Raw genomic sequence first — 20560 nt, 5'->3', positions numbered from 1 at the left:
TTCACAAGGTGCATCATTTAATTACCAATTGATTTCTTTATATATGACAACATGTCAGATAGCAAAATACAGTGTATCTCCCTCAGGGGGAGAAGTCTGTTAACTATCAGTATGCCAGGTTACAGAATTATCTGAAAAACAGGCACCCTGCATACTGTTTCTTCCATTTACCTACTTTTTCTAACATCTGAGTTTCTCTCTTTTTGTTTTAAAAAGCCAATAAAAGGAAAAAAAAAAAAAAAAAAGAAGAAAGCTAATGAGAATCCTGATGGGAGTCTTCCCATACCCTGAAACACTTTCTAATGAGTGAGAATACATGTTAAGCCTTCTCTACCTTAAAAAGGAATACTCCCCAACATATAGGGGACGTAAAGTGAATTCCAAAACACAACTATTTACAGAACTACCACAGCCCATCTTTATACATAAAAAAAGTAAAATAAAATGTCAGACAATTGTTCTCATTATACCAAGAATTTCCCCCAGCTTCTGACTTTAGCTAACACACTAAATCTTCTGCTGTGCAATGAATGCCTGATAATCAAGTCAGTACTGTATTAATAAGCTGAATAATCAGGGAATTTAAAAAATGTACAGGACTATTATACCGTAACAATAAAACCTCAAACGGAGTAAACCAGGGCAAGTGCTGAAGGTAGGCGTCAGAAAATAATGAAAGCAGTGTTGCAGCAACGCGCCCCATTGTGCGCTGGTGTAAATGCCTGCTTCTTTCATTCACAGAAGCCACATTGCATGAGTCCGAGTGTTCTCAGAGCGCCACTGTGCCTGGTTGTGCTAGAACCTGGCACCGACGGGCACTGAGAGCTGACATTATACCGTAGGATGTGCTGCAGGTGTGCAGGCCTGGGAACGTGCTCTAATTACATATTTTCCTGCCGCGCAACAATTAAGGTCGCCAAAATAATTGCCAGTTTCTTAATCCCTCTCTAACAAGACTGACAGAAGGAATGGTTTATTTTTCTCTGGTTGTTTGGAAAGTGTTCCTCAAGATTTTGGTTTTCTATGGAACTGCATAAAACTAATTCTTATGTTCAGATGTGTGATTATACCCATTGTTTAAAAAAAAAAAGGCCTGTCTTTGCATTGTAGTAAAACTAAAATAAGAAAAAAAAAGTGAATTGTATAACTTGGTAGGTGGTTTAAACATTGTTCCTCTTACAGAAGGTACCTTTTTTCTTTTAAGACCCTATGTTTCTACCCTCTGAACTGCTCAAACCATATGGGATGTTAAACTGTGCTAAAGGGGAGAAAAAGCCGACCACAGGAAAACACAGACAAAATAGGTGTCTTCACTCATTAAGCGCTGGTTCTTAAGCTTTTGGGAGGTCACAGAGCCTTTTAAAAATCTGATTAAATGTATGGACCCACTACCCAAAAAATGCATCAATGTACAAAATATTGCACGCAATTTCTGCTGGTCTACAGATCCCTTAAAAATCCATTAATGAAAGGCAGGGAAAGAACCCCAGTCAAATAACAAAAATTATTTATATACCTCCCTTCATTCACCCATCCTTGCATCCTCTGAGCTCTCTGACCATCACATGATGGTCTACCTACCACAGGCATCAGGAACTAAGTCTGTGGGATTTATACTCTTAGCTAAAACCCCATCTATTACATTATCATTAGTTGTCAATTTCCCATTTTGGTCAGGCTAATTGGTCAGAGCTGAATCATTTAGGGAATTTTGAGCCAGCTTATTCACTCTTGCCCCCTCTCCTACAAATCAGAAGATGGCAGTGCGGACTGATTGAGTACTTAGCAGACAAACTGAAGTTATGTCAAGCGCATTACGATTTAACACACGCTGAATGGTAGGGGCAGCAGATGTAACTAATGGGGTTAGGGAGAGGAGAAGCTGGAGTGCAGACAGAGGGGATGCAAGGGAAACAAAAGTGATTGTATCGGTAATAGAGACTTCAAAGGGGAGTACTTGGGAAGATTTGGGGGGGTGGATCTGGCAAATGGAAAAAGAGGCACATCTGCCTATAGAGTGGCTGATACAGGAGAGAGAGGAAAGGCCTGCCAGGAGAAAAAGCAGTGGAGGGGAATCAAAGGCAAGGAAGTGTACAGCTGCAGAAGAAAGGAAGCTCGATTCTATTTGTGGAGGCAGTGACACCAGGCCTCATGCGGTTGGAGCTGGCCCAAACTGTCCTGCTTGGAGTGTCCCATCCATGAGACATCTCGCTAAGTTGGAGACAAAAAGTAGCTGTAATGATTTCTTCTTGCTGTTTGAAAATAAATTCATCCTGAGGTTTGAAAAACGCTTTCATTACAAGACTGGTGTGTGGTTTAAATATGCACTGCTCCTCCCCTCTGCCTCCCTCCCTCCCCCCCACTCCCTCCCTCCCCCCCACTCCCTCCCTCCCCCCCACTCCCTCCCCACCCCCGTCGCCTCCTCCTGTTCTCTCTTCTGCTTTGGATGTTTCAAAACAGTGTTTGGTCCAAAATGACTTGCTTGGGTAGACAACTGAAGTTTGAGTTTTATGGATAAAAGTGAGGAACAGGACTGCTGTTCCTCTTCTTTCATGAGACAAATGAGATACTTTGTTTCTTACTTGAGGAGGCAGATGCCTGAATCCCAGAGGCAGAGAGAGAGAGCACAAGCGCGAGTGTGTGTGTGAGTGTGAGAGTGTGTGTGTGTGTGTGTGTGTGCTACTGACAGTACAGGAAGTGGGGAGACAAGGGCCAAATCATTAAGCAGCATCAGGAAGGAGTGAAGGTGCTAGAACTTTAAAAATCACATCATATACTGGGGTGCTATTTCCACCACCAGTGGATAACTCTTGTCCTTACTCACGTGGCAAATGCCACTCCTTCTTTTTTAAGGCCAGCTCAAGCGTGTCCTTTCTTATAGCCGTGCTGACCTGTTTAGCGGAGGGCAGCTCAGTCCCTCCTTGTGCATAAATAGCATCAAGGACTTACCTTGATCATCACTGAATTCAGTCTATCTCAAAAACCATGGCTTTTTTGACTATGTATTGAATGCTAAATATTTATTGAATATTGAATTTTTGAATATCTACAGTGTGTCAGGCTCTGACCCTGTCAGGCTGTTCTTTCTGACACTGATCCCTGAGGCTTAGTGAGAACTGATCTTTGGTGCTAAAGTAGTACCTGGCACCTGGAAAGTAGCTTCTGTTTGTTAAATACAATAATGAATGAATTGAACATAAAATAACTTCCGTTGGCATGTTTATAGTAAAATTCTTCCAATAGGTGTAAGATTTAAAAAAAAATAGTTCTTTCACATAGAAGTATAGTTATTGTTGAAATAAGTTTTAAAAAGGTGGCAGTTCAGCTCTTGGTTTAAAATCCCAATTGTACAGGTAGACACTTCCTGGGCATGACCCATACACACACTAACACACAGCCTTGCACAGGGCACACTAAGTAGATGTCTGTGAATTCATTTTCGATGTACATAAATGCCATCAGTCAGTCCTGGGCAGTTCACAAACACTGGCGAGACTCTAGTCTGCTGACCTCGTGAGCGCCTTCAGACTCCCTATCAGACACTCTTCGGGCAATTCTACATCTACCTCGTAACAGGCTTTTTTTCTAACCCAATTTCCTTGACCTGTGTTTTCCTTCTAACCAGACTTCAGAGACAAAGGCAGAGCAGTAAATCATTTTCTTAGAAAAACACTATCAGGCTATTTCGGTCATTTGGGCTGTTACTTATATGCCGTACCTGAAAAGTAATTCTGAGATGGTTGTTGCTCACTAAATTCTCTTTTCCTCATTATCATTATTACTTCAAAATGATCATTAATTTGCTCTTTGGCTTTTTAAGTGGGAAACATCAAAGAAAGGAAAGTTCTTCCTAATTTAACTTTTCTTGAAAGGTAACTGATTTACAAACAAATTACTTGTGCCTTGTAAGGAAGAGCCAAACGTGTGTGCTCATTTGATACATTTTCAGGGGCTACAGTGTGGAAATGAAACCCTAGGAAGCTTCTGTGTGATCCACAAACAACTTCACGGTGTATTACATGTGCATCAGATACAGAGACCAAACCCTCTGAGCTGCAAGCAACCTGCCATGCAGAAGCCTGGCTTGGCAATGCCTTGAACAGCTTATTTAAATTACAAACTTTCCTGCCTCTACTTACAGGTGATTTTGAAAGTTCGTTCTATAAACTAAACAGCTTCATCTCCAGTCTTTCTTTCTTAAATCATACATACATCTTCTTTGAAAGTGACTGTTTCATCTGTCTCTTAAAAGCTTATCACCTTTGCTAAGAAATTGCCTTCAGAGTAAAAACGTATCTAAAACATGCATGAAGCTTAAACAAATATTCCAACTTGAGGGCAAATAATGTTAGAGACATGCCTAGGATTTCCAGGATGAAGTTTGCCTTGAATAGCAATCACATGAGAAGCATGTTGAAGTCATAACTTTATAGTGTAAGATGATCAAAGGCAAGTATTAATACTTTTTTTATCAGCTCACCTTCTAAACAATATTTCAGTAGATTTCCTTTCACACAGTGATATTTGTAATAAATGTTCTGCCTTTGTTTTAAAGTCAGTCTGTAGAAAGATGACATCAGCTTAGCAAACAATAAAGTGCCTGTAATATTGTCTCCAGAGGGCTGTTACATTTACTTTGTAGCAGTAAAATTCAATTTTCAAAAAACACTACATGAATGATGTTAGGTTATTAACCCTATCACCGCCGTAAAACTATCATCATTGTGTGCAGAATGTAGGTCACTTTCCAGAATCCCTAAGTTGCTTTTTTTTGGTTAAATAATCCATTTAAGCTTCTTTTCTCTCCTATAACCTGGGTTGTGTCCCTTCCTTTGGGGAAAAAAAATTCCAGCATTTAGTCAGCAGACTTGAACAGGATCCCCACACTTGCACTCTGAGGCTCTTTTCCTTTGTTGCCCCCGTGTTACGCCTCTCCGTTGGAAGTAGCCCTCTGCATTAACTTTTTTACCAAAACCTGTCATTCTCGAATTAAAATCTGTGTATCTTGCCAGGTTTCCCAACTGGCTGAGTCCTAATTCTCACAGTTCTGGGACAAAAAGAAAAATGAGGATGGGCCTCATTGCAAAGCCTGAACCCCTCTTGCCTTTCAAGACCTTGAACACAAACACTTTAAATTCTGGACCTGAAAGCAACTCCCTTCCTGGGCAGGAGTGAAAACCATATACACCTGAAAAGAGCAATGGAAATCTTTTGCGTTTTGAAAGAATCTTTATCAACACCACATCGGCATGCAAAGAGTTAACTAGTTAAACTTCTACAAACCCCCACAGTAACTTTCCAAAAGCTGACAATAAGTAAAAGAAGTGCTGGTTATCCATTTTTTAAAGGGATGGGATTGGTTTTAGAAGAAAGGGAAAGAGGATCAAACACCTCAATGCAACAAAAGGTTGTGTCAGAAGGCCCTCAATCACAAACCTCCTTCAACAACAGATATTCCAACCTTCCAGAGCAGTTACCCAGGCAGCACAGCTAAAAAGTTCCCTGACATGAAAAGAACAAAAACCAAAGGGACAGAGGTAGTTATTGTCATGCACACTCCTCTCCCTCTCTCTCTCTTTCTCTACTTTTTTTTTTTTTTTTTTTGGCTTGGGCTTTTCCCTCCCCCATGAAACTTTTGCATAAGCTGTTAGAGAAAAGTGATGGTGTGGCTCACAGAAAAGAAATCCCCTATTTGTAAGCCACCTCCTAGGTGGTGAGGTAGACCTCGTGGATTTTCTGTAAGAAACACCTGATGAATGGAGAGATCATTGACATGAATACTTCCAAAGAGTCCTCTGAAATTATAAGCATAATTATAGCCCTGTAAATATGGTCAATTTTCCCTTGAAAACACTTGGGTGGTTTTTTTTTTTTTTAATTGATGTTTTCTTCCCAGACAAATTCTGTCTTCAGTGCACAGTGGATGTAAGTTATTTGCATTTTCTGTGTTGGGTCTTAGAGGTATCTTTACAGCATGTACGAATTTTCCACTAAAATGTAAATTATTAACAAGTTGGAGTTTTTTTATCTCCTGATGTGAGATCTAAATAAGTATGTAGAAACACTTAAAATTCTTACCATTTCTCTGTTTTCTGAGAAATAAATCTCATGCACACGGCACAGGATATTTTCTTACACATATCACGCATCCTTGTAACGGGAAAAAAACTAATTTGAGCGGAAGCACTATGTGTTTCCTGGAGACTTAGTTGTACGAGCAAAGAGTATTAACCCAAAGGAGCATCTGGCCACATTTTTGTCATCATCATCATCTTCATAATCACCCTCAAAAAGAATCATTTAAGTCTTCATTATTACCTACATTGATACCATCCATATTCAGTTAACTTTGTCCTTGATTTCTAAGACATGCGCTACTGTTAGATCCAGATTAAAGGGACTCGGTTTTGTTGTCCAATTTTATATGCAAGAATAAAAGAGCACAGTGCAAGGGGACTGAGAGGGGTGTGATTGGGTGGTTGTCCTTTGAGATACTATAATAATAACAACAACAAAAAACATTCAAATGGTGCTTATTATGTGCTAGCAGTATTCTACATAAATTACCTCTTTTTTTCCTTCTCAATCTGTAAAAGTCCATTTTACAGATGAGGAAACTGAGGCTAAAGGGTGTTAGCTGACTTGCCCAGTGTCACAGATAGCAAGCGGTAGAGCTAGAAGTTTTGAACCCAGGCATTCTCTCAACAACCACAATTTGCTGGACCAGAATGGAGGAAAGGAAGGACTAAGGAAAGATGCAAAGTTTCTGGATCCGCCATGTAATGGTGCATATCAGGAAACTTTGTAGCTGAAGGGTTTCTGAAGCAGTGAGCAAAGGGTTCCATAAACAATAGTGGGCTTACTTTGGAAAAAAGAGGAAAAAGATGGGAGCAATTAGGAGCTAGCTAGATGAAGAGGTGAGACGTAGAAAGAAAACACCAGAACAGAGTCCGGAGAGCAGCTGGCAGTCTCAATGGAACCCAAAGAAAATGATGGACCAGTTAAAAGAGACAGACAGAAAAGGGAAAGTTCATCAGTGGTGTTAAATTAAGCTGAAGTTTGATATGCTCATATGGAGGCAGAGAGGGAAGACGGCCACAAATTCCCAGTGGGTCAAAGCCAAAGCCTAGACTAAGACCACAACTATGAGAATGAAAAGGAAGGGGGTGGATTCAGGAAATGTTGGCCAGAAAAAAGTGGCAAGGGCCGGTAACAGACTGGATGTGGGGAGTGAGAAAGACAGTGGTGAGGCAAAAATAACTCTGGAGTTCCTGGTTGGGAGGTCCATGATAGGGTGGTACTTCCCAGTGCAGCGGCGAACCGGGCAGATAAGGAAGATGAGTAGCTTTTTGCCATGATATTTAACTGGCCGATGTCAATGTAAGTTTTAAAGTCTCTCGTGGGATGAGTACTATGAGGTTCTAAAGCATGGCTGCTTTCACTGGTGAACACCTCGACCCTTTTAATAGAGCCCAGTGTTTCAGTAGCTGGAATATCAGGGAAGAGACTGTCAGGTGTGTAGGAATCTGACAAGGGAGGCGTGGATGTTGTGTTGCTAAAGATTAGACTGTGCACATGAGGAATGCCAGAAAAATGCTCTAGAACCAGAGGTGTAGAGTTGGTTACAGAGATGTAGGAAAATGGAACACCACTTCTAGTGTGGAACAGAGCAAAATGACCTAAGAAAATAATTCAAGCCCAGTCATGGCCAACACTTCATACCCTGGGCCCTCTCTGCTCTAGGTATCACAGCACAATAATTCACAGTTTAAATGCAGGCCAAGCACAATAATTCACAGTTTAAATGCAGGCCAAGTAAACTGCCTTACATAAAAAATTTAAAAGTATGTATCAAAAATTGTGGGCTTCCAAGGTGGCTCAGTGGTAAATAATGACAATGCAGGAGACTTGGATTAGATCCCTGGGTCGGGAAGGTCCCCTGGAAAAGGAAATGGCAACCCACTCCTGTATTCTTGTCTGGGAAATCCCATGGATAGAGGAGTGTGGCGGGCTACAGTCCATAGGGTCACAATGAGTCGGACATGACTTAGCAACTAAACAACAACACAAATTGTACAGGATAATTCCTTCAACTTCTGGGGTCAAATATTTCTTTAACGATTCCTCCAGTTTTCCCAAGTACTGTCTGGGAGAGCAAAGTTTATTCATAAAATATCCATATTTAAAAAAAAAATTTCCCCAATGCCTCCTCCTGGGTTCACCAGTGTTTACAAACATGCAGCCTTGTGAGCAGTCGTGAGCAGTGATCTTCCTTCACACTGAGTACTGGGAAAGGAGGGTATTATTTCAGCTGGGAGAGGAGCAGAGCTCTGGGATGAGACTGATTCAGACCAGATGGGTGGCCACAAGTAGGTGCGACAAAAATAGAAACACATTGCAGACATTCCAGGCACTGTCCTCCTCCCCTGGCCAGGAGGTGGGTCGCCTGAGCTGCTCACTTATCTACCTCCTAACGTGCTCTCTAGTCAAAGAATGTTGATGCCACCAACTCTTTTCCTTCATGTTAGCAGCCTGGCCACATGGCATCCGACTGGAAGTTCCACTTAAAAAGTTAAATGACCATTGACCAGGTTTACCCATAATTAAGCCCACACAAAGCATTTCATCTAGAACTTAATTTTATTTTTATACTTTACAAAATTGTATTAGTTTTGCCAAATATCAAAATGAATCCGCCACAGGTATACATGTGTTCCCCATCCTGAACCCTCCTCCCTTCTCCCTCCCCATATCATCCCTCTAGAACTTAAATGTGTTATTATTTTAATTTTCCTTTCCATATGTAAACTACCACACTGGAAACTTTTCTCTGACACCTCCGGAGGAAGAAGAGTACATTTATAAATGACATTACTATTGTAATCACTGATCAGAACCTAATTCACAGGCCCTAAAAGAGTGCATATAAGGGCTGAGAATTTTCACCCCGTTTACAGGCATTTTAACCATGTTTCTTGAGCCTGAGGACTCTCTCAGTAGAAAAAGAGAGGACCTTACATGAGATAACCACAACCCACTCATTTTTCTCAAGTCACCATGGGATATTTAAGGCTTTCTTGGGCTATTTTGGTTCTAATTTCAATAAAGTAGTGAATTTTGAATTTATAAACAAAGGTAAAAGGTTTATTATCTTGACAATATCCGGAAAAAGAAACACAACATTTTTATTTATTACAAGAATCATTTTCTTACTTGAAAGGAAACTCAACAAGCATGGGAAATTTTCTATCATTCAAAACTGAACTGTAGAACTTATGCACAAATTTGAATATTTATCGAAATTGAAGGAAACTCCCAAAGCTTTTTTGTAAAATAATATAAAACCTAGAGAAATGGCGAGCATTCAATAGCAGCCCCGTGGCATTTAAACAAGTACGGGGAGGCTCTGTCATAATAAGAGGAAGGTTTTCTCACCCTCTACCTCAAATGTCCTGCCCTGTTTTGTCCCAGCATGAAGTTGGGAGTTTATGTGTTCTTACAGAGGACTGAAACTATTACCTACTTGTTATAAGCCTTCTCAGATTTCACTGCTGTGGGTTAATCTGTAGGTCCTGATTGACATCCTTGGCTGTCTCTCACACTCGCTATGAAGTTCACATGTACCTACCACCCGAAAGCAAGGCAGAACATTGTTTTCACTTTGCTCTCTATTTTCAACTGAAAACTGATTCCTCAGATATAATTTTGAGCCAATTGCATAGGAAGGGAATTATTCTTTTGGCTTAAAAGTTACAAGTATGACAATTTTTTTTTTCACAGAGTGCTTGCCCGTAGCTGTCATGACACCCATCTGGAATTGAGATTCTATGGAAGACCTTGCTCATAAAGGTATTTATTCATTTTTCTGTGTCATAACAATTCCTAGAAGTAAGGTACCAGCGATAGACAGCTCTTGAATTTACTCTGCCAGTAGGTTTCCTCCTTAAAAAAAATTATTCTTGTGCAGGTGTAGATTAGCATATGAAAAATGCTTTTAATTTTGTCCACTCTCAGACTTACCTATCTGTCCAAGCCATACTTGTGACAGCAGTTGGGTTCGACTTATCTCTACTTTACCACCTAATAGCAGGTTTTAAATAGTCCGTAGGCTCTTAAGTTATTTGTACGATGAGTTCATTTGACTCCTTTTCTCAAAACAAACACAAATAAAATACAAAGACACCAAACTGCCAGTTCAGTTTCTGAATATTACAAGTAAACACAATCATGTCTAGGAATCTGTGACAATGACTTCCTTTTGACATCAGGTAATCAAGTAGCCAGCGCACACCATCTCTTGACAGCTATTTCAGGATGCCCTGTGGTTCTTTCTGCGTGGAACTTAGTTTACATACTGTGCCTCTGTAGTAATATTTTATATTGACGATTTTTTTCTACTGCTCATCTTTTTCCTCACAAAATTGAACCTGCCTAGTTTTGCAGTTCTCAATTGCACCATTTGACTGGTGCAAACCACAGCTTCACAGAATGGAGTGAAATGAGATGCCCCTGTGTTGGCATGGCTGTGGATCTATTAGGGATTCATGCTTCACTCAGTGACAGGATTCCCAAAGGGCAGTACCTATCGTGAAGTGGGCCTCACGGGGTTAATAGGGGCTGAATCTCAAAGCAGACATGCAGCTCAGTACACCTACTCACTTATAAAGAATGAGCAGTTAATATACGCATGCAAATTCTATTTCTATTAAGGGATACTTAAGTTATGGTGGAAAAGTAGAATGCTCTTTCTCACCATTCAAACTAGAAGAAGATCAAGGGCACAGGCCAACTTGCCCTCTTCAAAGGGGCCAAGCTGAAGGTAGCACCTGAAACAACTTTGCCCTACCACCTACAGGCCTGAGACTGGAACAGGAAGAAAGTTCTCATGTGAAAATAAACTAACTCAGTCTTCTCGCAATTAGCTTTCTTCTTGATATTTTACTAGTTTTATTGTTTTACTGGGTATTCAGCTGTCACAACTCAGATGATCCCAAAATGATCCCATGTATTGAAAATAAAAATTCTTTGCCATGTTAACCTGATGTCTTAATGAATGGGCCGACATCGCTGGCATTTCACGTGTTGGCTCCTCATGTCACCCTGCCTTGACATCATCAAAATTCTCCTGGTTTGGGTAGTAAGAGGTGAGTGGACACTAGCCAAATGCAACTTTCAGACTTAATTTACTTCGGTCATTTAAAAATGTTCACGGGGACAATGAAACAAAATTTATACATTATCTACTGTCTTGGGTAAATACTGGTCTTAATAATAAACTGTCTGGGAGATGCATGAAACCTGTTTCCTTTCTTATCAATGTTTTCCTGGCCATCAGAGCTAAGGCCCTACTCTATTTTAAATTTAACTATGAAAATGGGCAGTACCCAAGAAAACGCTAGCACAATTCCAGATAAAATATACTGTTGTGAAGCTGAAAAGTGCATACAAAGCAAGCTGCATTATTAGAATGTTTAAATATTAATTATACTGCTGTGTAGTAAAGATGATCAAGTATGAGTGTCAACTAATTTTCTAAAAGCTGCAACATTTACTTTCATCTAAACTTCCTTTGTTAAACTAAAACTAAAAGCCCAGCAAGTTTAGTCTACTTGAGTATGTTTATTTTTATTGGTTTCTGCATAATTTTTTTCTACCATAAACCAACTTTAACCCCTTTTCTGTAATCTCTGCCAGTATAACTCCAATAGCACATCATAAAATTCCTATAATTCTTCAAAGCCACGGAGTTGGAAAGGAAAGGCTTGGGCATTTTGCAACAAACGCCAGCTCCAAGCTTCAGCCAATTATGTTTAACTCTTGCAAACCTACTTTTTTTGTGTGCTTGTGGAGAAACCCAGAGGTTTATGCTGTGTGGTCACTTTCGTTTCCATCATAAGCATTCTTCAGTTGCTTCTGAGTTGGAAGCCACTCGCATTTGGTGAAGAATATCCTGGTGGAGGTAGATAGGACCTAGCTCTGATAGCTGCAGAACCCAGGCTGACAGATGGGGAGACAGATGTACAGAGCCATGTACAATCATAGGGACTTCTTACCTTATGCACAAGCCTTTCCTGTTGGAGATGAGGTGGCGTGGAAAGTGGACATTAAAATGAACTCGGGTGATGGAGATGTTGGGCAGGATCCCTTCCACTTTCCCCCTGGTTGCTTTTCCTAGCACCTACTGTTCTCTTAGACTGCAAAACAGCTACTAGAATCAGGCAGGAGAATCACTTTAAGATTCTTAAGAAGAGACAAAGGAAGAGCATGTGTGTGGAGAGAGACGCTCGGGTTTCATCCCGTCACCCATGGTTGCCCAGCCAGGGTTTCCCACCTGAGACAGATTGTGACTCGTGTTCGACTCACTCATGCACGAGAAGCAATACACAAGTTCAGTGTAAAGCCACTTTAAAAGCTCATCGGGTGCATACTTTACTTGTACAAAATACCTTATTCATGACAGAGCAGTGAGGGCCTAGGTAATTACTTGAATCAAGGTGGCCTCAGAAGTGTTTAAATCTACAAGGACACTTAGAGCATGAATAATGCAAAATAATTTGCATCTAAATTTTTTAAGTGTTCTTTATTCAAAAACTAAAATGCAGTTCCGATTAAAGTTTGATGAGTGAAAGCTGAGCACTTCATACCCACTGTGAAACGTCTCCTGTATGTGGAAATTATTACAGACAGTGCTGAAGGGACAAAAGAGTTTTAGTTTAGTTTAGTTTCTTTTTTTATAATTTAAGATGTGACTAAGTTGTCCTTCTTTTAAGTTTAACTTTCTTAGGTTTTGTAGTGGCCACCAAGGTAATTCCCAGAATTTGTTTATCTGCTACGAATCCAAATTTCAATCCAACCCCTTAGGAAACACAATGAAAACACTTACTTTCTTAGACACAGTAATTTGCCAAACAAAATAACATTTGCATTCCAAGCTAATGCAATGCAACTTTCTTTCTTTTTCTCTCACCTATAAGTTTTTATTCAAATTATTCTTCTTTTGGAATCACTAGACACAAAATATTTCTGTTCTCCCCAAAGCTTAGGATATCCCATGTCATTTCCTTGTTATTATACCTATATTGCTGTGTGAACTGACATTATTTAATACATTACTGCTGAATCAAATTTTCAGTGAAAAGTTGAGCAGTGTCAGTATGTTAACTCATACCTTTTTAGGAAAACAAGATTGAACAGTTGAAAATCAATTAAGAACCCAAAGCTATTTGGTCATAATAACATATCAAAATGTTGATTATTACTTTAAAATAGCCTTTCTTTATCTAGCTTCCCAAGGTTGAACATTTTGAAGATTATTTCAAAGGAGTACTATAGTTAAGATTAAATAACCACCTTCCCAATTTGTAAATACTTTTGTCAGGGCTTTATAAGAAAAGAAAGTAAGTCATAATTTAAAAATAAAATTTCCTTTTAGTTTGCACCCTCTATTATCACTTGGGCTGCGTAACTTATCCTGGAATGTCACCACGTTTGTGCTTCATTTAATTTTGTGAACATTTGAGACACTGACAATTCAAGAAATTGCCATTGTTTCCTGGATTCTTGTGGTATGGAGCTCTTCTAGCCATCTGGTTAGGGAGCTCTTCTAGCCCTTCTTTTCTACCTGAGATCAAAGCAAAGTTCAATTAGAAAATAGGCCTTTCTCGTCTGGTTCACAAGCCTTCTTCGTGGCTGTGTTGAGGTGGAGAGTTGGAATCAGGTAGAGAAGGCGGTGCGTGTCTGACCAGGTTAGCAGCAGCCCCAACCTTCCAAGAGAATTTTCAAGGTAGGTCACTCTGATCAACAGCAAAGGGAAATTTCCTGCTGTAGCCTTTACAAAGTATAAAGACTTGGAATTTATTGCATGCTCCAAAGCAGGCTTCTACTTTATTGGAATTTTAGATGAGTATGTTTGCCCTGCTCTTGTTGAGTGGGTACGCTTTTTTTTTTTGAATTTTGAACAATGAAAACATTTTTAAACTCATTGAACAAAGATTTCCCCAGCAACAGACCCCCTGCTCAGCAGGTCACCTATCTTTGCGACAGTTTTTCTTTTCCCACGCTAACCCCAGGGCTCATTTGCATAAGGTCTCTGTTGTGACAATTAGTTTCAGGTGAGCTGATTTCTATGCAGCCAGCCCAAGACGATGCACAAGCCCTAGGCCTCCCTGATCCTGGTCCTAATTGCGACTGACTGGCACCAGACACAATCATCCTCTTGATTCAGCAAATTGTCCTGCTAGTAGCTTGTTGTGACCCCACAAAGCACAAATCATATCATGTCAGTCTGGCCTAGTAAACAATGACTAAAATACACTCTCAATGAGCATAATGTCTTTTCCGTATATTAGGTATAGTTGCAACAGCCTTTTAATTTTTGTATTGTTTTTTTCAGGTTAGGAATGGTATTGTGGCTCCCCAGAAAAACTTTTTAGAAAATGAGTCTGCCCTCCATATTTAAATTCCATGGCTCTATAGCCCTGTCACCTGGGAGAAAGTCCCCAGGTAAAATAACAGGCTGCTTTCAAATTTCTCTTAGCTTTGTTGTTGTGGAAATAAGTAATATGCTCTTTCATCATCTCTGAAGCTACAGGGTACATCAATATGCACATTAGCAGGGTTCCCCGTAGTCCTTACTAGACAGAAAAGCATTCGGAGCCAATGAAATTTCCCATCTCTACGTAGCAACCCAAGTTAAGGAAGAACTTTCTTAATTCTAGGAAGCAAAGGAGGAAGAAAAAAAAAAAAGATAAGTGACTTAGTATTAACAGAATGTTTAAAGACAATAGTTACTCTTGAAACATTGCCTTTCCCCCAACTCTGATGGTAATTCTTAACCTAACTGTGTTATGCTACATGTCTTATAAATTCCTTCTGCCCTGATAGTCAAGAATTCTGTCTGTCATCCTGTCATCTTACTTAGGGACCTACCTGTCATCTTACTTAGGGACCTACCTGTCATCTTGATAAGCTTAAGTTAAAAATAAATGAACAAAAAAAATAAAATTAAAACACCAATAAATGTTCCAAAAGCCACTTGGGTATTTTTTATACTGCTGAAAAATAGGTATTACCACCACTGTGGTATTCCTTTTCTCCAAGTGGTTGTATACAAGCATTTGCTTTCTTGATGTAAAGGATGTGTCCATTCATATCCTGCCTAGAACTAAAAAAGGTTTTTCAAACAGATAAGATACTACTTTTGAGAATTTGTATCTTATTTCAGACTGGTTTCTGACATATAGCATTACTTGTTAGTACTGCAACACACTGATTTTTGTTTTTCCCTTTCAGGCACATATTGAGGTGAGGATCTTGGAAGGGGGGTCAGAGCTAAGTAGGGAAACAAGAAGAGAAAGGAAGAGGGAAGAAGGAAGGGAAGGAGGGGAAAGATTGGGTTAAATTTTGTACTGAAGAGAACTGCTTTTGGTCCTTTTGAAAAAGTCTTTGCATTTACAGCAGAGGGACTATCTAACCCACCCTCAGATAAACTAATCCTCTCTTTGGGCCTTACCTCCTGGATCCCCCCAGTTATGCAGCCCACATGGCCTCCTATAGTCCAGGGTGTGACCGGAAGAACATAGTATTAATTTTCTGCTATTTTTTACATCTGTTATGATTTTTAACCCCATTTTTTATAGTGGCATGGAAACTTTATTGCCAAAGTTTATTAACTCAATTAGAAGAGATAAGAAATAGTTGGGGGAGACAAGGCTTCTAAATTCTAGAGCCTTGTGGTGTACACTTTCAGAACATTCTGAGCAAGAACATTCAAATCCAGTAAATGAGCATATAGTATCAATGTAAGGACTGTTGACAATTTGATTATAAAATACAATCTACATAAAGACCTTTGATATGAAATACCCATACACCAAACTAAAAACTCAAGACATCTTTAGTATAAGTGAGGTAAATGAATAGCATTATGTTTTTCCATGTTTAGATATGATTCCCACTTTATATGAATTGTGAATTTATCGAAAGAACAGTTTCAAAACTGATCATTGCTCTAGCCCCTCTCTTACACTCTCCTCCAGGGTTGGTATCCTTCAGATAGATAATCATTAGGGTTATCTCACCTTTGGGGAAACTTTAAAAGGTTAAAAAAAAAAAAGCTCATTCTGATAAAATCCTTTTCCATGTGAATTGATGATAATAGTGTAATCTTGTCATATGAATATGTGAAAGAAGATGAGGTACCAATACTCACACGCCTAAATGAATAATTTACAAAGAATGCCTCATTCCTACTTTCAGTCTCTTCATTTGCAGTCACTGTTTTCTCTTTTCCCCCTGTTCCCCACTTTCTCCTTGTTCACCTTCTCTTTCTTCAGCTGAGCCTCTTCCTCTGCCACCTGGGGGGTTCAGTCCCCTCCCATCACAGCTTGAAGTTTCTTTTTCTTTGCAGCTTCCTTCACAAATGGCTTCCTTTTCTGCAGCCCGGCAGTCTGCTCTGGTCCCTGGCATGCCTTTCCTGACTCATTTCGCTTTCCACCTCCACCTACCATGGCTTCTCACCTCATTCTACTTTCCACACATGCCTTCTTTCCCTTTCGTACCATTTCTCTACCTACCTCTTGAAATCTAAAGATTTCTCTAATTTCTATTCTTTCCTCCCAACTGTGTTAATTGCCTTCCTTGTAATCCAAATTTGTTGAACTTCACAGAGTTTTTTGATTACAATTTATTTTCCTTTCAAGCTTGTGAATTCCTAAAAACATCCCTTTCTGTGTTTCCATATTTACCACCTTCCCCTCTCTTTCAGTCTGCTCAGATTTCTGGCCTAGAGGTTTTTCTTCCACACTTCCTAATTGTTGCTTCCTCTTTTGTGTTTCCCATTTCTCTCCTACCTCCGTCCTAAAAGGTTTCACTTCTTAAATTACTACCCAGTCTTCTTTTATTTACGCTATGTTTCTTCTCATCTAACTATAGTCACTCTTTTCAATCGTTCTATCGTCTACTTCTTTATAGTTAAACTCTCCCTAGCACCCTTTTTTCCCCATAAACTTCTATTCGCCTAGTTCATGATTTTTTGCCCATTCCCCATCTCTCCGTGATATTGTTTCATTGTAGAACTTAATCTTAAATTATTCCCTACGCTATCCATAAGTTGTGTTTTTATATATGTGTTAGCTTCTCTAACATTCACGTAAAGCCAGCATTCATGTAAGTATACCTATGAAAAAGATTCTTCATTTAATTTGGACAATATTGAGAGAACTCTGCTTTTTTATGAAAGGAAAAAAATGATTGTTTAGGTAAGATTATTTATGTGTCTATCTATCTATATCTTCCAAGACACTGGAAACCTGAAGCTGTAGGTTTCAATCCTGGGTGTTTCAAATATTCAGCAGGCCAATATTCCAATAGTTCTCTAATTTTCCTGAGTCTTGGACCCTTGTTTGTGTTAAGTATCCCTCTATCTACCTCCTAGAATTACTGTAGAGATCAAAAAGACATTTTTGTCAAGGCATTTGTACAATGTTAAACACTTGATAACAGAGTTTCAAATGTTATCCTTTGTGTTTAAAGTGTATATATCTGGAAATAGGTTTTCCCCGCCGGCTCAAACAGTAAAGAATCGGCATGCAATGCAGGATACACAGGTTCAATCCTTGGGTCAGGAAGATCCCCTGGAGAAGGCAATGGCAACCGACTCCAATATTCTTGCCTGGAGAATCCCATGAACAGAGGAGCCTGGTGGGCTACAGAATATGGAGTCGCAAGGAGTTGGACATGACCGAGTGACTAAGCACACAGGCTTTATAAAGGTATGAACTTCTGGAATGATATAACTGCTTTACCTTCGAAGAAGACTGAACGTAGTCAACATAATTTGCTTGCAATCACATGAACAGAAAAAGTTTACACATCTAACATCCAAGTAGAAAATTAGAAATGTTAGTTTAGTGGGTGATATGGAAAAAATGCTATATTAACTGAAGGGATTTATATTATTTGCTTTGGGTTTTAAAGTATCAGTTTTGGGATAATCTATAATAAACTCATACAGTTTTCTGAGTAGACAACAGTCAGAAGCCAAACCCTTCCTGTGGCAACCTTAAATGTCAGCTTGTCATCAGATTTCAAAGTAAGCGTTTGTCCCACATGGGGCTGATTTGTTTGACCTAACATACTCCCAGCTTTTACCTGATACTTAACGTATAGACAAATAACTTAGCACTATGCTGTGGATGTAGAGGTGCTTCCCAGGTGGCGCTAGGGGTAAAGAACCTACCTACCAATGCAGGAGACATAAGAGACTGTGGTTTAGCCCTTGGGCTGGGAAAATCCTCTGAAGGAGGGCATGACAACCCACTCTAGTATTCTTGCCTGGAGAAACCCATGGACAGTAGAGCCTAGTGGGCTACAGTCCATAGGGTCGCAGAGTCAGACAGGACTGAAGTGACTTAGCACGCACGCACATGGGCATGGAAACGGCTAAAGATTCAGTATATTTTGAAAAGTGAAGCAAATCAGATGTGGAATAGTAGAATTCAAGGTGGGACAGACCTCTGGAAAGGGTCAGGTTCACACAGCAAATATCTACACAGACCAAGCAGGTGAGGCATGGTGGGGGAGCTAGCCTTCCAAGGGGAAGCAGGAGTAGTTCTCTCACAGCCTTTCCAGGCATCCATGTGGGCCAGAGATGTCACATCTTCCGAGTTCTCCAGAGGTGCTTGAAATCTGACTCTTTGAGTGAAACTGCCCAATTTTAAAATATTGGCAACCAATTCGAATGTGTTTAAAATACTCTGTGAGCCAAACCAAACACATCTGTCAGCCACCAGTTTGCAACCCCCATCCAATCCCTACATTGCACAGCTAGGGACATGAGGTCCAGAGAGGTTAGGGGATGTGCCATGGCCAGGCTATGATTGGATGGCAGGGCTGGGGGGCCAGAAGCCCGAGTTTCCTGAACCGAGTCCAGGACTCTTCTCATTATACCCGGTTGTGATCCCAGAACCGCACAGAGCAAGTGGCCTGCTGGAATGGAAACTAGTGGGAGATGTGTGGCCTCATCAAGTATGGCCCCTTCTTTACTTTTCCCACCCTGAGCTTTCCTCATTGCTGTTGCTGCTGCTTGTAAAGGTAAATGTGCCAGCAGGACAGAGTTTTAAGCTCTTTCCTGGCAATTTTCTTGCCATCTATTACCACCATCTCTTACTTCTCACCACCTGCCTCGACCTGCCTGGATGGCTTACTTTGCAATGGGACTGCAGTGGGAACCCACTTCCTTCCAAGCTCATGTCAATACCAGGTGAAACATGTTCTGAGCTCTCTGTACAGGAATTAGGAAAATACTTCACCTGAAAAGCAACTGTCCAATCTTTCTAAAAACACATAGAAGCAGTGAAACCAAAGAGTCTTGAGCTCAGAACATGTGGCTCCATCATCTAATAACGCACCACATAAGCACACTGGATTTTCTGATCCTAACCCATTTCACTCTTGGCATACACAACCACTGTAACCTAACACTTGAAGAATCATTTAGTGTAACAATAAGACACCATCCCAGATTGGATTTTGGGAAAAACTATCAACAGCAATAATGAAATTTACATTGAAAACGGCATTCTATCCCTGACTTGGAGTCAGAAGACTGGGGTTCAAATCTTGACCTGCCAGCTCTATTTCAATTTCTACCCAATGAGGAAAACCTATGGATGAGAATAGCTGGCTTCTCTGGTTTCTTCCAAGTTTTAGAAAATATATGGATGCTCTCTTGGGATAATATTTTGGAAAATTAAATACAAATGTCCAATTTTAAAATAGAAAAGGATGTATATACATACACGCTAATTAGTATTATCAGTTAATTCCAAATATTTGACGGCTGGGTTGGGCAAATCCCAAAAACCTGGTGGGGTCCTTTAAAAAGATAGATTTGGACCCTATAACTATATATCCTTACTTACCTATGATAGTGTTTGGATAAAAAAAAAATACTTAAGAGAACTAATTGGTTGGGGTATTCCTTTATGATATAAACTGTTTTAAGAAACTATACAAAATCAGTTATCTAGCATTGCTTTCTCTCTTATTTTCCTTTTCTTCTTAGCTTAAGAAAGTAAAAATGAAATCAGTATTTGAAGCTGTTGACCTTCCAAAGAAGAGAAAAATATTTTTGAGTCAGTGTTACTTTCCAAAACCTCTGAGTTTGGGGGGCTTTTATTTGCCTCTCACTGATCTATCTTTACATTACGATGTAAGGGTAAACTTGGGATGAGCCTAGAGTCTGACTGTGAAGTCTGAGGTTCCCCACCTAAGTTTACAAAACTACTACAGTTGACTCAATTGACTCAAAAAGACTTAAACAAAAAACAAAGAACACAATTAAAAAAATCTTTTTCTTGAAAAATTCCTTTCTTGTATCTATATCTCTCATCTGACTATACCTTTCACATTGATCACAAAAATGTAGATTTCTTTTTTTAACCTCTTTTCAGTCTACATGAAAAAGAGAGATTTCAATAAGCATGGAGAAAGAAAATGTCAAATAAGATACTTAAGAGTTTTTGCAAGAAAGATTACATTTTTTCAATTGCATTTTTAT

At 39.7% G+C, this 20560-nt stretch overlaps 1 protein-coding gene across 4 annotated transcripts in view; it reads right to left on the bottom strand.

The window, feature by feature from the left end:
• The window catches only part of ZEB2 (zinc finger E-box binding homeobox 2), a 135816-nt gene that overhangs the window by 81565 nt on the left and 33691 nt on the right, over nt 1-20560 (bottom strand). The gene's annotated exons all lie outside the window — the stretch shown is intronic.

The sequence above is a fragment of the Bubalus kerabau genome, chromosome 3 (genome assembly GCF_029407905.1).
Source record: "Bubalus kerabau isolate K-KA32 ecotype Philippines breed swamp buffalo chromosome 3, PCC_UOA_SB_1v2, whole genome shotgun sequence".
Taxonomy (NCBI): Eukaryota; Metazoa; Chordata; class Mammalia; order Artiodactyla; family Bovidae; genus Bubalus; species Bubalus kerabau.
Note: the sequence above shows the minus strand (reverse complement) of the source record. Positions and strands in the feature narration are given on the sequence as shown.